General features: G+C 54.0%; 1 protein-coding gene and 1 pseudogene across 2 annotated transcripts in view; both read left to right on the forward strand.

Moving 5' to 3' along the window:
• The window catches only part of PRKCB (protein kinase C beta), a 267227-nt gene that overhangs the window by 67123 nt on the left and 174228 nt on the right, over positions 1-25876 (forward strand). The window lies entirely within an intron of this gene.
• Positions 18768-18866, forward strand: LOC118731690 (annotated as a pseudogene).

Consider the following 25876-nt stretch of genomic DNA (forward strand, 5'->3'; position numbering starts at 1 on the left):
TGCCCTTGACCGGAATCGAACCTGGGACCCTTGAGTCCATAGGCCGACGCTATCCGCTGGGTCAAACTGGTTAGGGCGAGTCTTCATGTTTTTAGTTGGACAGTGTTTAAGTGAAAATGGGTAGCTACAAAACGGTCCTGGGATGTAAAGTACAGCATAGGGCGAACAGTCCATGAGGTTGCAGTGCAGGTGGCCTAGACTGCCTCGGTGGCCACGTCGTAAGGTCTGTAAGTGTCTTACCACTACGGTGTAACCCCAACCCAGTGTAACATTGTGTCGACTGTATCGGAAAACAAATTTTAAAAAAGATGTTTCAAATTTTCTAAATGCTTGCCTGTCATAGAACCATTAGAAAATGAGGCTAAACCAAGAGAAAATAAAAACCACCCACAATTCCACTTCTCGAGAAGAAGCTAAGCATTAACATTTGGGCTGATTCTTGACTTTAATCAACATTGATAGGTGCGTTAAGTTAAGCTTAGAAACCAGAATTAAAGTGCATTGTTCTGAAATCTGCTTATCCTCCACGGGCGGTGAACACCGCAGGGCGGAAGGGGCCGGCGAGGGGCGGGTCAGACCCCGTGTCCGTCCTCTGGCGATATGCACGTCTGAGCTCGCCGATAGCGGTGTCCACCTGCTGGTGCAGCATTGAAAGGTGCACAGGGTTTGCCCTGAGACGTCTCTTCTAGCCTTGACCCCATTTCTCCTCCACAGGCACCACTGCCACCAGTCTCGTGTGTGTTCTGTACGTCCACCATAGACACTGTTTCCCACCCTCACACAATCCAGCTGAAGCTTACCTTGCCCTTTCCACGTGGCAATACACCTTGGGGCTTGTTCCGTGTCAGCACATAAAGGACATCTCCTTCTGTTTTAATGACTGCACCGTGGACCCCGACACGTGGTCCCTGACACGTGGCCCCCGACACGTGGCCCCCGACACGTGGCCCCTGACACGTGGTCCCTGACACATGGACCCCGACTCGTGGTCCATGACACGTGGTCCCTGACACGTGGTCCGTGGTCCCTGACACATGGACCCCGACTCGTGGTTCATGACACGTGGTCCCCAACACATGGTCCCTGACGTGGCTTCTCTGGTGCATTTTTATTTTATCTGTCTATTTATTTTTTAAAATATATTTTATTGATTTTTTATAGAGAGGGAGGGAGAGGAATAAAGAGTTAGAAACATCAATGAGAGATAGCAACATTGATCAGCTGCCTCCTGCACACTCCCCACTCGGGGATGTGCCCTCATCAAAGGTACATGCCTTTGACCAGAATCGAACCTGGGACCCTTCAGACCACAGGCTGATGCTCTATCCACTGAGCAAACCAGTCAGGGCTCTGGAGCATTTTTAAAATTGGGGGGTGGGTGCTGACTCTGAGCCACCTTTGCTGTGGTTTTGTCCGATCTCCCTGTCCCTGTGGCCCGGCCAGGAGCAGCTAAAGAAAAGCTGCCGCCCAGGGACCAGGAGGGACCACGGGGCCAGGCCACCAATGGGATTGGCCTGGATGGATTTGAGTGACAAGGAGCAGGGCCTGGGAGCCGCATGCCAGGTGACGGTCACTGGCAAAAGGCCATTTGTGACTTATCTGCCGTGTCCAGATGGACGACATCGTAAACAGAGCCGCTGACCTTCACTCCTGCCAGGCTGGGAGGGTGTTTCAGATGCCCGGCGGGAGGCTCAGGTCTCTTCCCACCTGGCAGGGGTCGGAGGGTACCAGCCACCTGCCCCATTGAGGCTGGGACGCAGTGATGGAGGTACTTTGCTGCTGACTCCTGGCGTTTCCCGGGGCCGGAGTGACTGTCCGGGCTGTGCAGTGAGAGGAATGCTCAGGTCTCAATGAGGGTTTGTCAGCGAGGGCCGTGGAACCCCCAGCGCCGAGGGGCGATGTGGCACGAGAGTGAGCAGTGTGGTCCCTAAACCAGGGGCGATTTGACTTGGGGGGTCCCCACACTGGGATGTGAGGGGTGTACGCTGTGGGACACACGGGGGAAGCTGTTTCCGAAAGAAGCCATGCTCTTCACTTTGAGAATGCTTCCTAGGACACACATCATGGCAGAAATAAGAGAACAGGATCATGCAGGCTGGTGCAGCCACTGTGGCAAACAGTGTGGCGTTTCCTAAAAAAATTTAAAATTTGATACAGCAATTCCGCTTCTGGGTCTATATCCTAAGAATGCCAAATCACCAAATATACATGCCCCTATGTTGATTGCAGGGTTATTTATGAGAGTCAGGACCTGGAAACAGCCATCAGTAGATGAGTGGATAAAAACAAAAAAAAAGGTGGTGCATTTACAGTACATAATGGTGGCTTTAAAAAAGAAGGATCTCCTATCTCCTACCCTTTGCAACAGCATGGAGGACCTGGAGGTTATTATGCTGAGAGAAATAAACCAGGCGGAGAAAGACAAATACCACATGATCTCACTTACACGTGGAATCTAATGAACAAAATAAACTGATGAACAAAATAGGTCCAGAGGCATGGATGCCTGGAGCAGACTGACAGGTCTCAGAGCGGAGGGGATTGGGAGGGACGAGAAGAGATGAACAGAAGAGCTTCTGTGCATATAAGCCACGGGCACAGAGAACGGCGAGGTGAGGGCGGGGCTGGGCGGAGTTGGGCAAAAGAAGGGAAAAGGGGGATATCTGGAATAGTGTCAATAAAATAAAAGAAATGAAATAGGCTAAAGCAAAGTAGGAAAAAAAAAAGAAAAAAGAAAAGGCAGGGAAGAGTGTAGGTGAGCCAGAACTTGTAGAGAAGATGCCATGGGGACTCAGGCTCCTTGCTCTTCCTGCTCCCCCAGGCTCAGAGGCAGGTGATCTCCCCTGTGGCCACAGCCTGGCTGCAGAACCCCGCGCATTTCCCTCCATTCCGGGCGAGGAGAACGCGGAGCGGCCAGAACTCCTCCTCGCACGGCTTTCTGTTTTGCTTGAGGAGGGACCGTGGCTCTTCCCCAGGAATCGGCCTGTGTCTTTATTGGTGGGCTGGGGATTAGAATGTTCTCCATGTGGGAACATTGAACAACACTATCGGGGTTTTTCAGGAAGAAGGAAAGGGGGTTAGGGGTGGCTGGTGGGTGTGCACCTTGCAGATCTGCCACCAAAGGACCCCTCTTGGTCTTCATCAATCTGTTCCCTTCGTAGCATCTTCTACACATTGTAGTTCAATAATTATTAATTCTTGTCAGACAAAATGTATTGGTTATTGTCGGTTTCCTCCCTCAGGCAGGCCACGCTTCTCTGGAGCAGGCTAATAAGCACTGTGGAGTGAGTGACTGCAGAGGGCTTTCCTGCTTCCCGTTCCCGGCAGAGGTCATGCTTGCTTCCTCCATTGTTAACCACTGAGAAGGGTTTTGCCAGAATCCGGGCGTTTCTCTTTTCACCATTTTGTCTGTGACTAAAGGAGACGGAAAGCTGGGATCTCTACAGATGAGCTTCGGCAGCTTATTTCCCAGAGGTGGTTGGGGTGGAGGGTGTGGGGACAGAGGGGAGCAGCCTCACCTCCCGGCTGTTCTTCATCCGCTCCTGTACGCCACCCCCCTCTGCCCTGGAAGTCCCAGGCTGCTGGAGAGCCGGCCCCGGTGAGGTTTCGTAGCTGTGCCTCTGCCTCATGAGCATCCCTCCCCCTCCCCGTGTGCGGTGTGTGTGGCTGCCTCAGGCACCCCCACGGGATTCTTGTCCCTCAGCCAGAGCTCGTTGGATTAGCCATTGGCTCACAACAGCTTGTGTGCAACTCATGCACAGGGCTTGACTCTCGCTCTTTCTGGGTCCTACCATTTTATCATAAAGAAAGGATGCTTATTGACTGCCGTGAGTTTTAAAATTGTGGTGAGATACATGTAACATGACGTACCATTTCTGAGCGCGCACTCAGGAACGGTAAGCACACTCACGACTGGGTGACCCCTCCCCAGAACTGTTTGTCTTACAAAACGGAAACTGCCCGAGTTAGACAAAGACTCCCCCTTCCTCCCTCCCCTCGGCCCCCGCAACCACTATTCTGACTTCTGTCTTCATGATTTTGACTATTCTAGGTGCATCGTAAGTATCCGTATTTTTGTGTTTGGCTTATTTCACTGAGCATCATGTCTGTAAGGGTCACCCATGTTGTAGCATGTGTCAGGATTCACTTCCTTTTTAAGCCTGCATAGATTCTCTTGCATGTATACTGCACGTGTTGTTTCTCCAGTCATCCAGTGGTGGATACTGGGGTTGCTTCTGAGACCTTTTGGCTACTGTGGATAAAGCTGCTATGAACATGAATGTACAGATATCTTTTCAAGTCAACTTTTAATTCTTTTGGATGGATACCCAGGAGTGGGATTGCTGGATTTTATGGCAGCTCTACTTTTAAGATTTTGAGGAATCTCCATACTGGTTTCTGTGGTGGCTGCATTTCTCCACATCCTCATCAGCACTCCCTATCTTGTGTTGTGTGTTTGGTAGCCACCTCCGTGGGCGGGGGCCGGTCTCACTGTGGCTCTGGGTTCATTTCCCTGCTGGGGAGTAATGCTGCGCATCTTTCCCTGTGCGTGTTGGCCGTCTGTGCACCATCTCTGGAGAAATGGCTGTTCACGTCCACTTCCATGAATTGCATTATCACGTCCGTATTGATTCAGGCAAGTCAACCGGAATAAACTCTGGCATTTAGACTGATTTTGTGGTATTCTGCAAATAAATTGTGCCCCCAAATAACCTCGCCGATCTGGAAGCAGGCGGTGCGAGCGCAGCTCCGAAGATAACTTTCTTTAGAAGAGGAAATTCATAGCGGTATCATGCATCTCCCTCTTCTGACACTAATGGAGCAATTTAATGTAATTTCAGAGGGAAGCGGAGCTGCTGGAGAGGCTGGTGTGATGAGGGGAGGTCAGCAGCTCCCCTGGCAGGCAGCGTGTGGGGCGGAGAGGGGGAGACAGCCCCGGGAGGCCCCCCGAGGGCGGAGCAGAGCCGGGAGGGGCCAGAGGAGGGAAGGCTCCAGGAGTCCTGCAGGAATCGGAAGTGCCTGTTCCAGCCCACAGACCCCGCTGCCTGCTCGGTCTGCGGTCAGAGGCAGTGTGCAAAGGCCGCATGGCAGTTAAAAAACCACTCTCAGAGCCTCTCCAAGGCTCAGCTTCCTCATCTTTCAAATGGAGACACTAGCAGGACCCACCTCACAGGGGTAGAGTGGCTTTAAATGAGAAAGGCAGGGAAAATGCTGGCCTAGGGCAGCGGTGCCAACCTTTCGGACCTCACGGACCACCAGTGGTTTGTGGACCACCGGTTGCCGACCGCTGCTGTAGGGAGGGACTCGGTGAATCATCAGGTGCTGGAGACTTGGTCTTTGTCCTGGACAGCCACTGGCCTCATGAAGAGACATCTTGGTCCCTACAACTATAGGGCAAAGGGGGAAGGAACCAGGCTGAGATGTGATTTACCCTCATATTATGAGAACAAGAGGCTGGTGCATGAAATTCGTGCACAGAGGGTGGGAGAGGGGTGTCCCTCAGCCCAGCCTGCACCTTCAAAATCCAGGGCTGCTGGCTCCCAACTTCTCACCTGCCTGCCTGCCTGATTGCCCCTAACTGCTTCTGCCTGCCAGCCTGATCACCCACTAACCACTCCCTGCCAGCTTAATTGACGTTTAACTGCTCCCCTACTGGCCCTATTGCCCCTAACTGCCCTCCTCTGCCAGCCTGGTCACCATAACTGCCCTCCCCTGCTGGCATGGTTGCCTCTAACCGCCCTTTCCTGCTGGCTGGTTGCCCCATCTGCCTTCATTTGCCAGTCTAGTCGTCCCTAAATGCCCTCCCCTGCTGGCCTGGTCCCTCTCAACTGCCCTCCCCTCCTGGCCTGATTGCCCACAACTGCCCTCCCCTGCTGGCCATCTTGTGGCAGCCATCTTGTGTCCACATGGGGGTGGCCATCTTTGTCCACACGGGAGTGTCCATTTTGTGTGTTGGAGTGATGGTTAATTTGCAATTACCTCTTTATTATATAGGATGGTTGGAAAAAACCATTTGTTCTGAACCAGGTTGCTTTCCCAAGGGAAAGGTATGTGAGTGGAATCTTGCAGACTCTGTGGGGCTCCAGTGAGTGAAGGCTTAGGGACAGCGAGTGTCCGGCAATTCATGGCTAATGACCAGCTGAGATGTTTCGTGTTGTGGCACATGGAACACTTTTGGAAGATCATAGAAACATTGAAATCCAATGTTCAAAAAGGACACTGGCTGATTAAAATGATATTTTCCACCCTGACTGGTGTGGCTTAGTTGGATGAGCATCGTTGTGTACACCAAAGGATCACTGCTTTGATCCCTGGTCAGGGCCCATAAAAGGGCAACTGATCCATGTTTCTCTCTCTGTCTCTCTCTCTCTCTCTCCCCCCCCCCCCTACACACACAAATAAAATGTAAAAAACCTTAACGTGACATTTTTCACATTTATTTGTGGACACATATGTAAACCATACCCTGAAGGACCCAGGCGGGAGACCTCAATGAGTGACGTGGGCAGCTGCAGAGCGTTGGCAGTGCTGGCCACGTGGACCTGCAGTGCTGGTGCCTCGTCCAAAGGGGCATCTGCATGTGAGCCCTGCTTTGGGGGAACCCAAGCCCAGGGATGCGGGCTCTTCCAGCTTTTCAAGAGAAGCCAGGAATCTGGATTTTATGTAAAAATTTCATTTTTTTAAATGCTATTTCTCCCCCCTTATTTATTTATTTATTTATTTATTTATTCATTTATATATTTTTATGTGTGTACATAACTTACCATTGTCCCCCCACCCCACTCCCATACATGCCCTCACTCCACAGTGTTTTGCGTCCATTGGTTATGTTTATATGTATGCATACAAGTCCTTCGGTTGATCTCTTATCTCTCCCATATCTCCCTAACCTTCCTGTTGTAATTTGACAATCTGTTTGATACTTTACGGTCTCTGTATCTATTTTTTGTTCATCAGTTTATAATGTTCTTTATTATCCATAAATGAGTGAGATCATATGGTGTTTTTCTTTCATTGACTGACTTATTTCACTTAGCTTGATGTTCTCAATTCCATCCAGGTTGCTGCAAATTGTAAAAATTCCTTCCTTTTTATGGCAGCATAGTATTCCGTTGTGTAAATGTACCACAGTTTTTTGATCCAGTCATCTGAAAAGTTTCATTTAAAAAAAAAATATATATATATATCTTATTGATTTTTTACAGAGAGGAAGGGAGAGAGATAGAGAGCTAGAAATGTCGATGAGAGAGAATCATCGACTAGCTGCCTCTTGCACACCTCCTACCGGGGATGTGCCCGCAACCAACGTACATACCCCTGACCGGAATCGAACCTGGGACCTTTCAGTCTGTAGACCGACGCTCTACAGTTGAGCCAAACCGGTTTCGGCAAAAGTTTCATTTTTTAAAAGAAGACATGTTGTGGGCCAAACAAGATGCCTGGGAAGACTGGCACCTATAATCCTGCACCTCTGCTCTGCTAGGGTTTTTGAAAGGATCATCCAAGCTGTGTTTAGAGGCACTTACCCGTGAGGGTGCGGTGGCGCCTTCCAGGTGCGTTGGTGTGGCAGGTGCACGCGGACTATGCCGGCATTCCGGCTGTCTCCCATCGGCGGCGCTCTGACAGCACGTTTCAGAAAGAACAGCAGAGCCCCCTCTCGCGGTGTTTTAGGACCGCCCCCCCTTCTACCCCCACAGCCCAGTGCTGCACGTGCTGATGGTCAGGAGATGGGGTGGGTTGAAGGTACGGCTGCCGCCATTGGCTAACATCCGGAGGACAGCCCTTGTGTTAGGTAGCCTGTATAGGCAGGCATGGTTTGGATTTGTACAAACCTAACCTTGTAGGATCTGCCTGCTGTTTAGAATAATACACTTTTTCCTCCTAGCTCCCTACGCCCTCTAATGCAGGGGGTGTCTAGCTAATGCTGACATTTGAATCTTAAATCACAGGTGGGATGGAACCTTCAAATTTGTTCCTTCCAACTACCCTTTGTATGAGGCAGGAATCTTGGTTATAAGTGACAGGAAACTCAAAGTAGCTTAATTCAGAGCAGTAGCTTAATTCAGAGCTGAGTTTATTGCTTCATTTAACTGGGAGTCCCGGGTTCCTGCCTCTAGCTGTAGCTTGATCCAGGGGCCCGTTGTGCTACCAGGGACAGCTCCTCTCACTCTCTGCGCCCTCTTGGCTCCATTCCCAGATCAAAGAGCCTCCCCTCCCAATAGCAAGCTGTCTGTAGGGGCTCCACCCACGTTTCTGTCCTCTGCCTTCAAGTTCAAGTGAGGGAGAGCGTGTCCATCTCTGTGCTGACGCTCACGGGGCGAGTGGCTGCCGGGCCGGGAAGGAGCAGTGCTCAGATGGGCCAGTGCATTCTGGGGTGCAGGGTGGAGTTCTGTGGGCTGAGTGGGAGGGACGGCTCCTCGGAAGGCTCTGTGGTGCTGCCATTACAATAAGGTTAAGCAAGCACGCAGGGCTCCCCCAGTGCGTGAATCCCCTTCCAGCGACCACTGGTGATGCCAGTGTGAGCTGCTGGCACTCGGCTCTCAGAGCGGATGCCCACACAGCTCTAGTGGCGACGGAGTCTCTCCTGGCGCTGAGCTGTGGTGGCATCTCTGTAGTGCCTGGCATTATTTCTGGTCTTAGCCGTGATCAGCATGGTTTGGCTCCAGTGGGAGGGGAGGGGTTGCTCACTGTGGTCACAAAAGAGACTGGGCCCCCAGGCACTCTGACTCGAAGCTGCTTCGCTTGGCAAGTCTTGCAGTGGCTCTCGGAGCTCTCCCTGGACGCCTCCAGCCCCTGACACACAGCATTGGCCGGAGCAGGTGGCATGGGCTCACTGAACTGCAGAGGGGCGACAGGCCCCTTGCTGCCCCCCGCTGGGACGGAGGGAGCGTCAGGGTATTGATCTGGGGGCCGCATGCAGCTGAGCGTCGGCCTCTGTGCTCCTCTTGGGAACCCGTTTCGGATTGCTGTCGTGCCAGTTAATTTTTCAACACCCAGACACGAGGCTGTAGCAGTCATCTTTGTTTGTGGCTTCCTAATAGACCATGAGATCTCTAGATCCCGGTTCTAAAACCGCAGGCTCCTGGTTAGGGTGAGGCTGTGTCAGAGGCTGCTGCAGGCCTGGCCTCTTTCCTTGGACCCGTCTGCAGGGCAGTAGAGAGGCCTCCTAGGTCAGCACCTGACCATCAGTTAGTGCGTGTGGGGGATTGCTAGTCAACCCTTTTTCTTTTACCTCCAATCCAAGCCCTCAGAGGAGGAAGAAAGGAGGCTGAGAGATGGGGCGGAGGGCATGGAACAGAAATGGGGAAGCTTTGAAATTGTCCTTTTTTGGGCTGTTTCTCCTATAAAATCTCCGCCAGGGGCCCGCCTGTTGCCTGGGAATGTCTCAGTGATGCCACGGGGAAGAGGCATCGCTTCCCTCTCACTGGGCAGGGCACACCCCCCCCCCCCCCCGGGGCTTCTCCGCCGGCGGGCTTCTCCGCCGTGGGCTCCCTCCTTTCCTGAGGCTGGCCTTTCCGTGAAGAGAGCTCCTGTTCCCACAATTGTCGAGATGCCACCGTCTGCCGCTGCGGAGATGTCCGTCCCCCCACGTGCGGAGCCTTTGTAAGAACGAAATACAGGCTCTCAGTCTGCCAGGCAGCTCCCAGGCTTCAAAACAGTGCCCTGTGAGACCATCGTAATCAAGAGTTCGCAAAAGCCTTGATGAGTGCATTCACTGATTTATTTATCCATTGAAGTATTGATTGAATGCCTGCTGTGCTAGGTGGGGGTGGGGTATCCAACAGTGAACACGATTGGCCGTGACAAAAGCGTGGTCTCACAAATACCGCCGCGCGTAAGTGGGCGGGCGCTGACAGTGCTGCGTGCCGTGACCTCGGTAAGAGCGGGATCTCAGGCGTGCAGAGTTGGGCGCCTAATTCAAGGCCTCAGGAAGCCTTCCAGAACTGAGTGATTTGGAAGCCCAGCCTCGGAGCTGATAGGTTCACTAATGAAGGGGGGTGGGGAAGACGGAGAGGTGGTGCAGGCAGAGGGAGAGGCGCAGCAAAGGCACGGGGACTGAGCAGCCAGACTGTATCTTGCTGCCACAGTGTCTGTGATGATGTATCTACGGGGGGGGGTGGGGGGTGGGGGGGAAGGGAGGGAGGGGGTGGTTAGGAAAGGGTAAGCAGGATCCCACCATAAATAGTTCATGGTCCAATTAAAGCACATCCTTCTTTCTAGGGTTCAGATGCCTCTTCTAATAAAGTGTTACTGATGAGACTGGCCTTCTAGAAACCACGCCGGTGCAGTTGGAAATGGGTTTCCAGCCGGCAAGGCTGGAGGGGGCGCTGCGGGAACGGGCAGTTGGAGGTGCCGGGCTGCAGTGAGGAGGGAGGGGGGGCGTGCTGGAGAGGCGTGTAGGGAGAGCTGTGGAGGGAGCTTGGTGCCTGCCGGTGGGAGTGTGGTCCAGGGAGGAGTGAGGGTTGGCTCCGTCAGGCTCTGGCTGGGGACCGGGTGGGAGGGCGGTGCCTTTGCCAGAGTGGGACCATGGGAAGAGGGCCGAGCTTTGAGGAAACCCTGACTTTCCCCTCGATGTTCAAGCACAGACCGGTTGGCATGCGGATATCCAGACCTGGGACTCGGGGTGGAGACCGGGGACCTGGTGATTGAATCAGGGTCATTGTCGCCATGGAGTCCAGAGCTCTCCACAGACTCTCGCAGACTCTGGGCTAAGGGAGGTGGCCCCAGCAGGGACCTGGGCTTTGGAAATGCGACTGAGATGTGTAGAAGTGAAAGCATAGACAGTCGTTTCAGCAAACACCCATTGAGCAAGAGCTTGTGCAAGGCGCGGTGGGATGGGGCCTCAGTGACGCGGGCGGGCACTGCTGGGAAGGGATCGCTCTCAGGGGCAGAGAAACTGCCTACAGATGCCCATCCGGTGCTGAGGGCTGGGCAAGATGGTCTGGAAGACACACTTCCGAGGGGGCGGGGGCAGCTGAGGGCTTCCTGGAGAGGGCGGCTGTTCTGATCGGTAATAACAACCTCTGCACACGGTCTCCATGCGGCCATCTGGCCCGGCATTGATGTCGGTGACGTAGTAGTTGCTCTTTTCTCCTAAGCAGAACCAAGAGGTGGCTTCCGCATTGAGCTTTAATTTCTGTCAGAGGGGGCTGGAGGTTCAGAGGGAGGAGAACGAGGGACAGGGGGTGGGAGGGTGCTGCTTGGGGGTGGGCCCAGGAGAGAAGGGGGAGGACTGTCTCAGGAAAAGTCAGTCCTTTGCCGGCAGGCATCACCGGGGCCTAAAGGCACTTGCAGGAAATTGCAGTAGGAAGTGCGGGGAGGGTCTGACGCCACGCTGCAGAGGTGGGGTGGCTATGGAGGCACAGGGACTCGTGGAGTAATGAGAAACTGGAGACGGATGTGGCCTCCAAGCTACAGGCTAAAAGTGTGGACTTTTTATCCTCCCCTGAGGATTTGTTTTTATTGATTTGAGAGAGAGAGGGAGAGAGGGGGAGAGGGGGAGAGAAAGAGGGAGAGAGAGAGAGATGTGAGAGAGAAACATTGATTAGTTGCCTCCCACATGCAACCTGACGGGAGATCGAACCCACAACCTTTTGGTGTACAGGACGCTCCAACCAACTGAGCCACGGCCAGAGTTTGAAGTGTGAACCTTTGAACGGGGTTCACACCTGGGGTTTGGTGTGCTCTCTGCTCCTCCCTAGATGTGTGGTCTTGGGCAGATGATTATTTCCCACTCTGAGCCTCAGTTTCCTCATCTGCCAAATAGGAGTGAAAGACCGCACAGGGGGTTGTGGGGAATGAAGTAAGATAATGTACAGAGAGCACTGGGCAGTGTCTGGAATAGAAACCTCCCCAATAAACGCTAACATGGTACTTCATACATAATCAGACCTGCGAACACCGGAGACCATGGTATTGTCTTGACAGCTTATTCACTTGTGTAGCCTCAGAGCCTGGAATAGTGCCTGGCATATGGTAGATGCTCAATAAATATTTCTTGGCTAAAAAATGGATCTCACCAGTTTCTTTTGGGAAAACACCTGTTTTTGTCCAAAGGGAAAACACTTGGATGCTTTCATAGAAACCTCACGGGGAAGGTGAGCTTCCTGTGTGTTGTCAGAGAGGAGCGTTGACTGTTCTGCAAAGCAGGAGGTTTGGGGGTTCCTGAGGCCATCCAGAGGGGCAGTGCGCGGGAGGGGACCGACGCGGAGGGAGGGGACAGTGCTCTGTGACACGTGACTCCCCCATGGGGCCCCTGAAACCTTCTGTGACATTTTGCATCAGCAGTGATTCTCTCTGCCATCTGCTGTGGCGGAAGTGGGATTTGTAGTCATGTGATTGGCAGGCCTCCTAGTAACTCTCCTAACGTGGGAAGCAGCTGTCTGCCAGCCAGCTGGTGTCTTTTGGACGCGGGAAGCTTTCATCTGGGGGAAGACAGCAGCTTGAGGAACGCTGGCAGGAAGTGCGAGTGTGGGTACGATGGTCCAGTCCCCCAGGCCCGCGGTGGCTGCCCTTTGTCTGATGGGCAGGCGGTCAGGGTAGGCGCTGCTTTCCCTCTTGGATTTGTGGAGTGGCTCCTTTGAAGAGCGTTTCCATGACTTGTCTGCAGGTTCTAGGAAAGAAGTTAAATTTGGTTTTCTGCCTCTGGTTTTCTAGATTTCTTCTTTCTAACTTGCTGTTGTTATGTCTCTAAATGAAAACATTTAGTGCTTAGTATTGGCCTCATGAGTTGTTATGAATGAATGCATGCAAAGCTCATATGCAGCACTCAATACACAGAAAACAGTTGTGATTATCATTGGTTATCGCCAAGTCCATTTAATTCCCACAACAGCATCGGGTGGGGTGGGGGGCACTGTCACTGTCAGTATTAAACACACCTGATACAGTTCTTCCTTGGGCCGGTGAACAGCTGCCTGGCCACATAAAGGCATCTGCAGCTCACACAGTGGATGACTGGCTCAGGGTCATTCAGAAAGCCAAGGGGCAGAGCTGATTGCTATGGTAACCATTTCCAAGCATCATTGCCCAAGGATGGACTTGAGGATTCTCGGTCTGGCATTGGCTGTTCCCCCATGACATTGGGAATGTCTGCTCAGAAAAGTAAAGGAAGTCATTATTTAAAAATAAATTTATTGAAACACTAGTGGCCTGGTCCACAAAATTCATGCACTTGTGGGAGGGTGGGGAGGGTCCCCCAGCCTGGCCTGTGTCTGTCACAGTGCAGGAGCTCCACGGTCCTTTGCTCCAAAGAGGTAGGCCCCACCCACCCATCCAGGGCTCCTCCATCAATTGCCCCAAAGAGGTAGGCTGGAGCTGAGGGAGGCCTGCAGACCCTTGGGCCAGGCATGGCAGAGGCCTGCAGACCCCAGTGCAGGCATACAGAGGCCCCCGCCATGGCCCTGCCCGGGGCTGGGCTGTAGGGGAGGCCTGCAGACCTCTGGAGCCTGTGGATCCCCTGCCGGGGCCACGGCACAGGGGCCTCTCTGCCACGGCCCCACCCCCATCCTGATGTTGCAAGTCCCCCTGCCCTGCCCACCCGTACCTGCTATACACGCAGCCTGCTGATCAGTTGTTACTGTGATGGCATCCTGACCAATTTGCATATTACTCTATTATTAGTATAGATTTTTGGTGACATTGTTTAATAAAATTACATAGGATTCAGGTGTAAAATTCTATGTCATCTCTGTATTGTATTGTGTTCACCACTCCAAGTCAAGTCTCCTTCCATCACCATTCATCCCTCCTTTACCCTCTTCTACCTTCCTCCACACCTTCCCTTTGTGTTCACCATACTGCTGTCTGTGTCACTGAGAGGCTTTGTGCGTGTTTTTTTCCTAATCCCTTCACCTTTTTTACCCAATTTCCCAACATCCTCCTCTCTGACAGCTGTCAGTCTGTTCTCTATAAGTCTGTTTTTATTTTGTTTGCCAGTTTATTTTGTTATTAGATTACACATTAAGTGAAACCATGGTGCTTGTCTTTCTCTGACTGACTTATGTCACTTACCATAATACTCACCGGTCCCTCCATGCCCTCTCAAAGGGTAAGAGATCCTTCCTTTTACTGTTGCGTAGTATTCCATTGTGTAGATGTACCGCAGCCTTTTATCCACTCATCTCCTCACGGGCACTTGGGCTGCTTCCAGGTCTTTGCTATTGTAAATTGTGCTGCTATGAACATAGGTATGCATACATTCTTTCTGATTGGTGTTTCTGTTTTCTTAGGATATATTCCTAGAAGTAGGATAACTGGGTCAAATGGCAGTTCCACTTTTAATTTTTTGAGGAAATTCTATACTGTTCTCCACAGTGGCTGCACCAGTCTGCATTCCCACCAGCAGTGCATGAGGGCTCCCTTTTCTCCACATCCTCACCAGCACTTGTTGTTTGTTGATTTATTGATCATAGCAATTTTCACAGGTGTGAGGTGGGACCTCACTGAGGGTTTGATTTGCATCTCTCTGATTAGTGAACTTGAGCATTTTTGCATATGTCTCTTGGCCATCTGTGTGTCCTCTTTGGAGAAGTATCTATTTAGGTCCTTTGCCCATTTTTAATTGAATTGTTTGTTAGTTTTTGTTGAATTTTATAAGTTCTTTATGAATTTCAGATAATTCCCTGCTATTGCTAGTGGTTAGGAAAGATGCTGCCACCTTCCTGTCACCGTCACCTCACTGTCCAAACCTGTTATCTTTCATCTCCCGATGCTCCAACAGCCCCAAGAACTAGCCAAGAGGGAGTGTTCTCCATCCACCATGGGAAGGATGCTTGGTTGTCCCAAGGTTCTGAGCTCATGGTGGGACCATGACCAGACATCCGTTTCCATGTTTCCGCATTCGGTTCTCCAGACAGGACAGATGGCACATGGCTGCAGGAGTTTAAAATAGACCGAGCTCACTTCTGAGGTGCACGTGTGTGGAAAGTGGCTTGGGAGACAGGGACTCCTGTGTGGGAAAGCATTTTGGCAAAGAGAGCCTGGAGTGGAGCAATGAATGCAAGGATGAGCGTAGTTAGGTGGGTGTGAGGGTGTGAGACGGGATCTGGGTAGGAGCCAGCCTGAGGCAGAGCAGGGGGCAGGGAAAACAGGGGAGCTGTAGGGAAGATGCTGTGTATAACCACGCGGCTCCCTCCCCTCCTCCTGCTGTGCTCTGCCAGCTGTGCCACCTGCTGAGAGATGAGGCTCAGGTGGTCATTCTGGGGTGACCGCTGTGTTTGCCTTCCCATCCCCTGCTGGGCCTTGGAAGCTGATGTCCAAATATTCCTTCTAAGAGAGCATGTACAAACCTTGTGGGACTTCAAGGCCTATGCATTCCCTGCAATTTGGCAAATAGATACCAAGGGGTGGTCCTTAGCTTTTATATTTGAGCTGTGTGAACTGGCATTCCTGCCCACGGCTGATAGACCAGGCATGGCTCCCGATTCTTCCTCTGGGGACTTGGACTTAACATTGATGCGGGCAGACTGGAGGGGTATGTCATCTTAGGGCTCTGCCATGTGCACCGAGTAGCAGAGAGAGCTGAGCTGCAGAGCCATAGTAGGGTGGGCTCAGAAGTCATGGGGACTGGGGGTGGAGTGGCTGCCTTGGTTCCTGGTGATCCTGCTTAGAAGCCTGGCTGTGGTTGCTGCCCTGGTGTCTGTGAAATCACTTGTTTTCTCCTAACCATGTCTTTCTGTCACTTGCAATCCTAAGTGCCCCAAGCAGGAGACTGAGAAGATGAAGGTGGAAAACTTGGTTACAAAGGGAATGAGGTGATTGCAGTCTCTCTGGAAGGCACATTATAGGAATTATTAGGGTGCAATTCTGATTGGAGGGGACCTTTTAGCTATCTGGGATTTAAAAGTGAGAACAGAAGATGATGTTGGCCCATCTGACAGCCATTCCTTCTTGTTCCTGGTTTTGTTTAATGACAATGCACCCAAGGGACAAAGTATGAGTGGTCCATGATACTTTGATGTCCTTCCCAGTGACTGGTCTAAGAGTGGGCAAGGGACCCGGCTTTCGCCAATGTAAGAGATGAGAGCTTACTTTTTATCCCATCCCCTTCCAACGAGGTTGTTGAATGTGCAGATGATGGGAGAACTACCTTTTGACCACACAGATGCCTAGAATCGCAGTGACACCAACCTAGAGTGCTGACATCCTCAAGCCACCGATGCAGCCTAGGCACCTCCTGCTTCCAACTGTTTGTGTGTGTACGCTTTAGTGATAAGCCCCCTTTGTTTAAGCAGCATAGTCTGTTAATTGAAGCCAAAAGCATCTTAATTGATTCAGTTGGGCTTCATGACTTGAAAATTTGGGAAGAAAACTAGGTAAAAGAGCATGTATAGTTGGAGATAAAAATTAACATGCTTCCACATGAAAACCTTTAGCTCTGGCATGATAGCCTTGTTTATAGAGCTCTGATTTTGAAAGTTGTATAAACTGATAGCCATCCATCCATCCATCCACACACCATCTACCCATCCATTCATCATCAGTGCATCCATCCATACCTCTGTCCCTCCCTCTATTGATTTTCTTTTTATGGGACTCTCCCTTTGAGCAATGCAGGATTTCTTCCTGGCATTGCTTGATTCTGACGGTCATCATTTTGGTATAAATGCATTTCTTTCTCAATTAGGTCACGTGTAGAAAGATGGGATTAGGTGGTCGTGGAGGGTGTGGAGGAAATTACGCCGCAGCCCCTCTCTAGGGACACCTTGCCTTCTAAGTGTCTGGCACTTTTGGGAGAAGTATTGATTTTTAGACGTTGGGGAGAAAAGCGTTTCTTCAGTTTTAAGATATTAAAAGTTCCTATTTCCCCTTCTTTTACTCCCTGGAGCTCCCTCCAACTCCCTCAAGAGCTGTCAGCTTCAGGCAGGGCTTTGCGGGCTGGAATGAGCCAGGGAACTCCTGCGGAATTGCTTCCTTCAGGGAATAAATGCTATTTAAATGGTAATTTAAAGAAGATAATATTTATTTTTGATTTGTGCTCTCATGCAAATGTGCTGGTCTTTGTTACAATGATCAAGTCTATAAGATATGTTTAGCTTTTAAGATTTCTTCATCCTCTTCAGGTGAGCCATGGGGCACGTGTCTGTGTGCCTTCTCACTTCGGGCCTTTTTGTGCCTGGGTGGCGGTGATGGGTAGCAGCAGGCGGGATGCGGGCGCCAGCGGAATAGCAGTGTGTTGTCTTTTCTTTGTCCTCGCCTTTGGTCAGGTTTTCATTCAAAATCAGCTATCGCCCTGGCTGGGTGGTTCATTTGGTTGTACACAGAGAGTTTGCGGGTTCGATCCCCAGTCAGGGAGCTTGCGGGAGGCATCTGATCTCTCCCCTTCCTGCCCCTCTCTCCCCTGTACCCCTTCCTCTCCTTCTAAAATAAATAAACATCCTCGGGTGAGGAATACAAAACTGAGCTGTCCAAAGCGATTTGACCTCATGGAACGAGCACATGTGAGCTTCTGCGGCGGCTTCTTCCTGGCAGTGGCTCCCTCCTGGCAGCGGCTTCCTCTTGGTGATGGGCTTCCTGGTAGCTGCAGCCCTTTCCCTCCACGGGCTGCTGCTTCCTAACGCCAGTTCTCTCCCTCCTTCCCCGCCCGCCACGGGCTCCCTGCCTGGGGCCCCTTCTCATCTGGTTCGGTTCTAGCTCTGCAGAACCTCCGGAGCCTGTGGCTCTCCCCCGGAGCCTGTGGCTTGGCCTGCCGGAGCTGGGCCTGCCGGAGCCAGGCCTGATGGAGCCGGGCCTGATGGAGCAGGGCCTGCGGGAGCTGGGCCTGCCGGAGCCGGGCCTGATGGAGCCGGGCCTGATGGAGCAGGGCCTGATGGAGCAGGGCCTGCTGGAGCCGGGCCTGATGGAGCAGGGCCTGCCAGAGCTGGGCCTGATGGAGCCGGGCCTGCCGGAGCCGGGCCTGCCGGAGCCGGGCCTGATGGAGCCGGGCCTGATGGAGCAGGGCCTGCTGGAGCTGGGCCTGATGGAGCAGGGCCTGCCGGAGCCGGGCCTGATGGAGCCGGGCCTGCCGGAGCCGGGCCTGCCGGAGCCGGGCCTGATGGAGCCGGGCCTGATGGAGCAGGGCCTGCCGGAGCCGGGCCTGATGGAGCCGGGCCTGATGGAGCCGGGTGTGATGGAGCCGGGCCTGATGGAGCAGGGCCTGCCGGAGCTGGGTCTGCCGGAGCCGGGCCTGATGGAGCCGGGCCTGATGGAGCAGGGCCTGCCAGAGCTGGGCCTGCCGGAGCCGGGCCTGATGGAGCCGGGCCTGATGGAGCAGGGCCTGCCGGAGCTGGGCCTGCCGGAGCCGGGCCTGATGGAGCAGGGCCTGCCGGAGCTGGGCCTGCCGGAGCCAGGCCTGATGGAGCCGGGCCTGATGGAGCCGGGCCTGATGGAGCAGGGCCTGATGGAGCCGGGCCTGATGGAGCAGGGCCTGCTGGAGCCGGGCCTGATGGAGCAGGGCCTGCCGGAGCCGGGCCTGCCGGAGCCAGGCCTGATGGAGCGGGGCCTGCCGGAGCCGGGCCTGATGGAGCAGGGCCTGCCGGAGCTGGGCCTGCCGGAGCCGGGCCTGATGGAGCCGGGCCTGATGGAGCCGGGCCTGATGGAGCAGGGCCTGCTGGAGCCGGGCCTGATGGAGCAGGGCCTGCTGGAGCCGGGCCTGCCGGAGCCAGGCCTGATGGAGCGGGGCCTGCCGGAGCCGGGCCTGATGGAGCCGGGCCTGCCGGAGCCAGGCTGCCGGAGCCGTTGCCAGCACTGGTTCGCTGAGAGGCCTGGGCCTTTTCACATCCCGGCCTCAAGCTTCTCGGCCTTTTGGCTAAGATCAAGTTTAGTATCTGTTCTTATCAGTTTAATACATTACAGCCTCAAGCTTCTTAGGAAGCAGGTCAGCTTCCTTGGTCTCACGGCCTCAGCTTTGTCTTCCAGCAGCACAAGCAGCCCGGGAGCCCCTCAGCTCGGTGACCTTGAGACAGCGCAGCGCTGGGAGGCAGGCCCGGGGCACAGCAGATGGCATATCGCTGTGGTTGTGTTTGCTCTGCAGTGCCGACGACGCCAGGTCTTGGTTGGTACACACAGGTGCCCCCACGACACATTTCCAAAGGCGCCTGGCAGAACAGTGAGTCCTCACCTCCAGTCTGGAGTCCGAGCACAGCCAGGCTCCGCCCTAGTGAGGTGGGAGCATCGCGTGGACAGCCCAGGTGTCTGCTGTGTTTGCACAGTGTCTGGTGGAAGGGGAGCCTTGCACACAGCAAGCAAGATGACATTTTTGCCAGATGTCTCCCCCTCTTAGGAGTACACTGGTGTCAGTGGGTGCACTGGGGTCATTGGGCACGCTGGGGTCAGCAGGTGCCCTGAGGTCAGCAGGCGCCCTGGGGTCAGCGGGCACACCGGGGCCAGCGGGTGCACCGGGGTCAGCACCAGGGAAGGGAGAAGCCCCACCGTCCAGCCCCGTGCTCCCCTGCTCCTGCCGGTTGTTTCTGATGGAGGCTGGGGGTGTGGAAGGACAGAGGAGGTGGTTTCTGATGGAGGCTGGGGGTGTGGGGAGGACAGAGGAGGTGGTGTCTGGAGGCTGGGCGTGTGGGAGGACAGAGGAGGTGGTGTCTGATGGAGGCTGGGGGTGTGTGTGTGGGGAGGACAGAGGAGGTGGTTTCTGATGGAGGCTGGGGGTGTGTGTGTGGGAGGACAGAGGAGGTGGTTTCTGATGGAGGCTGGGGGTGTGGGGAGGACAGAGGAGGTGGTTTCTGATGGAGGCTGGGGGTGTGGGGAGGACAGAGGAGGTGGTTTCTGATGGAGGCTGGGGGTTGGGGAGGACAGAGGAGGTGGTTCCTGCATGGAGGCATGGGGGTGTGGGGCGGCCAGAGGAGGTGGCTCTGATGGAGGCTGGGGTGTGGGGAGGACAGAGGAGGGTGGGTTTCTGATGGAGGCGGGGGGTTTGGGGAGGACAGAGGAGGTGGTTCTGATGGAGGCTGGGGTGTGTGTGTGGGGAGGACAGAGGGAGGTGGTTTCTGATGGAGGCTGGGGTGTGGGAGACAAGAGAGGTGGTCTGATGGAAGGGCTGGGGTGTGGAGGACAGAGGAGGTGGTTTCTGATGGAGGCTGGGGTGTTGTGGTGGGAAGGACAGAGGAGGTGGGTCTATGAGGCTGGGGGTGTGTTTCTGATGGAGGCTGGGGGTGTGGGAGGACAGAGGAGGTGGTTTCTGATGGAGGCTGGGGGTGTGGGGAGGACAGAGGAGGTGGTGTCTGGAGGCTGGGCGTGTGGGAGGACAGAGGAGGTGGTGTCTGATGGAGGCTGGGGGTGTGTGTGTGGGGAGGACAGAGGAGGTGGTTTCTGATGGAGGCTGGGGGTGTGTGTGTGGGGAGGACAGAGGAGGTGGTTTCTGATGGAGGCTGGGGGTGTGGGGAGGACAGAGGAGGTGGTTTCTGATGGAGGCTGGGGGTGTGGGGAGGACAGAGGAGGTGGTTTCTGATGGAGGCTGGGGGTGTGGGGAGGACAGAGGAGGTGGTTTCTGATGGAGGCTGGGGGTGTGGGGAGGACAGAGGAGGTGGTTTCTGATGGAGGCTGGGGGTGTGGGGAGGACAGAGGAGGTGGTTTCTGATGGAGGCTGGGGGTGTGGGAGGACAGAGGAGGTGGTGTCTGATGGAGGCTGGGGGTGTGTGTGTGGGGAGGACAGAGGAGGTGGTTTCTGATGGAGGCTGGGGGTGTGGGAGGACAGAGGAGGTGGTTTCTGATGGAGGCTGGGGGTGTGGGAGGACAGAGGAGGTGGTTTCTGATGGAGGCTGGGGGTGTGTGTGTGGGAGGACAGAGGAGGTGGTGTCTGATGGAGGCTGGGGGTGTGTATGTGGGAGGACAGAGGAGGTGGTGTCTGATGGAGGCTGGGGGTGTGTGTGTGGGAGGACAGAGGAGGTGGTGTCTGATGGAGGCTGGGGGTGTGGGAGGACAGAGGAGGAAGAGGGTGCCGGGAGTGTGAGCCACACTCGCAGGAGGAAGTGTCGGGTTGCACTTAGAAGACAGAGTTCTTACTTCCTGGACAGAGTGGCTTCTGGGCCTTGGCGAGTGCGGAGCCCTGCCGGGGTGCCGAGACCGGGGACGGGAAGGGGCTGTGTGGGCGCAGCCACGTCTGGAACCGCTGGCCATGTCCCGGCCGGACAGCCTTCAGAGGATTGTTCCTCACTCGGATTGCAAACCAGGCGATCGCACTGTGGTTGCACCTCAGACTGACCAGGCCCTGCCCCACACCAGGGAGACCAGTCTGGCTGGGCCGGGGAACCAGGGCCTTCTCTCGGCCGCAGGAGTCAGGCAGCCTGAGCATCGCCGATGCGCCACAGCCAGACAGTGCCGGCCCAGGCTTCTTTCCGCGGCACCTGCGCCCAGAGTCCGCATGGGACACACCAGCCCCAGGCCCTGGAGGAGTGTGAGGGCCAAGTGGAACCTCAGCAGCTGGCCTGGCCGTGGCTCAGCTGGTGGGTGTGGTCCTGAGCCCGGAGCGTTGCCAGTTCAATTCCCAGTCAGGGCATGTGCCTGGGTTGTGGGCTCCATTGATGTTTTGTTCTCACATTGATCTCTCTCTCCCCCCACCCCCCCCCCCCCCCAAAAAAAAAAGTAAAAAAAAATCAACCAGCCTTGGGCATATACGGTATATCCCTCCTCCACATCAAAAATCTCTTTAAAAAATGTTAGTATTTTAAAACACTATGTATTTTTTGTAATAATGGTTTGAAAAGTAGAAGAAAGTATATAGTTTTAAAATCCCTTATTCGCCTCTATCCTCCATCCACCCACTTCCCACTCCTTGGGTATCTTTCCAGAAGTTTCTTTCCCCAGGTCTGCTGTTGTCATGTCCCCCCTGTGTTTTCTCTCCGACGCCGGAGGAGCTGGGAGCTCCGGTGTGGTGAGCGGTGACATTGGTTTTGTTGGGTGTCCTCACAGCTGGCAGCGCCCGCCGTGCCAACGTCACACATTTCAGTGACGCCCTCCTGCCCTCGCCCCACCGTGTGGGGCAGGCGTGTGGGGCAGGTGTGGTGGGCAGGTGTGGTGGGCAGGCGTGGTGGGTAGATGTGGTGGGCAGGCATGGTGGGCAGGCATGTGGGGCACGCATGGTGGGTAGATGTGGTGGGCAGGCGTGTGGGGCAGGCGTGGTGGGTAGACATGGTGGGTAGACGTGGTGGGTAGGCGTGTGGGGCAGGCATGGTGGACAGGCGTGATGGGCAGGCTTGGTGGGCAGGTGTGTGGTGGGCAGGTGTGTGGGGCAGGTGTGGTGGGACAGGTGTGGTGGGCAGGCCTGTGGGGCAGGTGTGTGGGGCAGGCATGTGGGGCAGGTGTGGTGGGCAGGCGTGGTGGGCAGGCATGGTGGGCAGGCCTGTGGGGCAGGCGTGGTGGGTCAGGCATGGTGGGACAGGAGTGGTGGGCAGGCATGGTGGGCAGGCGTGGTGGGCAGGCCTGTGGGGCAGGCATGGTGGGACAGGAGTGGTGGGCAGGCATGGTGGGCAGGCGTGGTGGGCAGGTGTGGTGGGCAGGCTCCGGCTGGTAGTTTGACAGGAAGTGCTCTGGAGCTGCAGTTGTCAGGCTGTGGCTGGACCTGCATGCACCCGCCCCCATGTCTGGTGAAAAGGCAGACCCTGGACTGCTGGCATCCTCGGGGCGGAGCCTCGCCGCTTCAGTGAGCTCCGGCCGATGCTGTTGAGGGTGCACTGCCGGGAGGGGCCCTGCCGCAGGGATGAGCTGGGAGCATGCCCGGGAGCCAGCCCTCCACGTGCTGGCCTGGCCACCCGCTCGTCCAGGCGGGATCTGCCCTGCCCTTCCCCCGAGAGCTCTGTGGTCCTGAGGGGACCGTCTGGGCAAAGGCTGGAGTCACGTTTGGTTATCAGTCCCTGAGGCAGCGTTCCCAGCTCTCCCTCAAACCCTTGGGAAGACAAACCTGGGGGCGCAGGCGGTGAGCTCTGAAGACGTGGCGTGCCAGTGACCCCTCGTCCCTGCGAGGGGGTGGGCGGGGTGGGTCCACGCACTCCGGGCGTCACTCATGAAACCAAGACTGGCTGCAAACAGCAGAGAGCCCCTTGGTCCCTCTCCCACGGCCCCGCTCCGAGACTGAGCGACCTGATCGCCCACGTGAAAAGCCAGCTGCCCTGCTCGGAAGCGCTGTGAAAGGCCGGAGGCCTCCCACCACCGCATCCTGCCCCTGCAGTCCGGGGAGGGCGAGGCCAGGGCTCCGCCCTGGTCAGCACAGGAGCTGCTGGGGCGGCTGGACGTGAGCTGCGTGACCAGGGCCTGGGGAGCCCGGAGGAGACCTGGGGGAGTGCCTGCTGGGCTCAGCCAGGTGGGGAAGGGGGCAGAGCGGCGTTAGGTCAGCAGAACCCTGGACACCTAGGCATGGGCCTTGTCCCGCCCTCCGGCGCGGGCGTGGGAAAGGGCCTGGCCGTCCCGGAGTGGGAGGAGAGCAGGACCAGCGAGATGCCGCACCTGTCCGCTGGCGGCGACAGGGTGTGTGTGCAGTGAGAACCATGGTACTTAAGACAATGCAGCGTCGCCTGCCGAGTTTCCAGGGGAGCGAGATAATCTACGTAGTTAATTCCCAGTCAAGCTGTCAGCAGTGTGTGAGGCAACGGAAAAATAGGTTTCGGATATAAAAAGGCTCTGCAAACCTACCACCGACGACAGAGTCATTTGATGGTGTTCTCTGTGTGAGAGTATCCAGGATTAAGGATTTCAGAATGGAGAAGCATGGCACAGAGGAACTGGGATAAACGTAATTAAACTTAATAATTAAGCACAATAGTAATTAAACATAAACTGTGCCCAGGTGAGCTCTGCCAGTCTCCTTGCAGCAGTCCCTCCGGTGTAGCCGCCGGGCCCTGTGGCGGAGGCGGAAGGCGAGGCTGAGCCTGTGTGGGGACGGGAGGACGCAGAAAGTCTCGGCACCTTTCCCTCAGTTTTGCTGTGAACTTTAAACTGCTCTAAAAATAAAGTCTTGGCACCCTCTGGAGAGACATGCGTGCCAGGGTAAAAACACAGTCTCGATAAAAAAGTAAAATAGATGGCAGATGTAAAAAATATTTGTGAATGAAAGGTAATATGGCATAAAAATAATGTTACCAGTAATCTATTTGAGACTAAATTTCCAGCTTATGTTAATGGGACTGGAAAGTAGAGAGTTAGGGGGTTGAGAGTAAGGAAAATTTACTTAATTTAGTGTCTTTTATGTGAAAGACTTAATTATAAAATGTGATTGGTTTTTTCTTATTAAGAAGAAATAAAGCTAGAAGTGAATAATAAAGGTTATAAACCTCAAGAACTTAAAAATAAAACACTTACCTTAAAACACTTTTTTTTTAATAAACCTGGGATGTATGCAGCTGAGTGATGGGTGTTCTAGCCTGTTCTAAAGACTCTAATAAGGCAAGAAAAGGAAATAAAAGGCATACAGATAAGAAAGGAAGAAATTAAACTGGATTTATGTGCAGATGACATGCTTATCTATACAGAAAATTCCAAGGACGGTAAACACACACACACACACACACACACACACACACACACACCACGTCTCCTAAAACTAATGATTTAGGTAAGGTTGCGGGAGACAAGAATAGACATACAAAAATAAATTGTATTTCTATATACCAGCAACGAACATGGAAGACCCAACATACAAGAGATGCCAGTTTTCTCCAAACTGATATACAGGTTTGATGCAATTCCTACCAAAATCTCAACAAAAATACTTTGTAATTTATATGAAAGGCTAGACTAGCTAAAATGGTTTTGAAAAAGACTAAAGTGGGAGAAATAAGCCTTATCATATAGCTGCAGGAGTCAGGACTGCATGGGATTGGAGGCTCAGAGATGAACGGAACAGAATGATTTAGGACAAAGGCCCAAAGTGAGTGCAGTTGAGGACATTATTTTGTCTCAGTTTCCCTCATTGCCCTTGTCAAGGACTCTCCCTCGCTCCTCACTGTCCTGCCTCCTGTGACCTGGGGACTGTGCTCCTCGGTATCTATCCCCAAGAAATGGAAAGTGAGGCAAACACAAAGGTTCCTCTGCAGATGCTCACCGCAGCTTTATTCATCACAGCCAGACCCCGGGAGGGTCCAGATGTCCTTCCGTGGGTATGTGACTAACCAGTCATGCTATGGACACGCCACGGAATACTAGATAATGATAAAAAGGAATGGGCTATCAATGCATGCGACAACCTGGCTGAATCACCAGAGAATTAGCCGAGTGAAAAAAGCCATTGCCCAAGGTGATGTTCTGTGTGGTTGTGATGACAATTATATAACATCTGTGAAATGTCACAATCACGGGACTGGAGAACAGACGTGTGCTTGCCGGGGGGGAGAGGTGGGCAGGGGCGGAGCGCAGTGGGGTGGCTCCCAGGGCCACAGGGATGAGCCTGGGGAGGCGTCTGCCATCCTCCCCTGGGCCAAGTCAATATGCTGGCTGGGATGCTGTGCTACAGTTTGTTTTGTTTTGTTAATTCTCACCTGAGGATGTTTTCCTATGGATTTTTAGAGAAAGTGGAAGGAAGGGGGAGAGACAGAGAGAGACATCGATGTGAGAGAGACACACCAATTGGCTGCCTCCTGCAAGCTCCCTAACCAGGGCTGGGATCCAACCTGCTGAGGTACGTGCCCTTGACCCGAATAGAACCGCAACCTTTCAGTCCCCAGGTTGACGCTCTACCCACTGAGCCAAAATGGCTGGGACTGGGCTCCAGTTTTGCAAGATGTTACCTTTGGGAGAAACTGGGTGAAGGACACAGGGGATTTCTGTCTTATTTTTTTATAACTGCACGGAAATATAGAATGATCTCAAAATAAAAAGCCTAACAAAAAATATTCACTACAGCAAATAAATCATAGATCACAACTTATGAGATGGCATCTAATCAAATATCCCAAATTCA

The sequence above is a fragment of the Pipistrellus kuhlii genome, unplaced genomic scaffold (assembly GCF_014108245.1).
Source record: "Pipistrellus kuhlii isolate mPipKuh1 unplaced genomic scaffold, mPipKuh1.p scaffold_m20_p_31, whole genome shotgun sequence".
Classification (NCBI taxonomy): Eukaryota; Metazoa; Chordata; class Mammalia; order Chiroptera; family Vespertilionidae; genus Pipistrellus; species Pipistrellus kuhlii.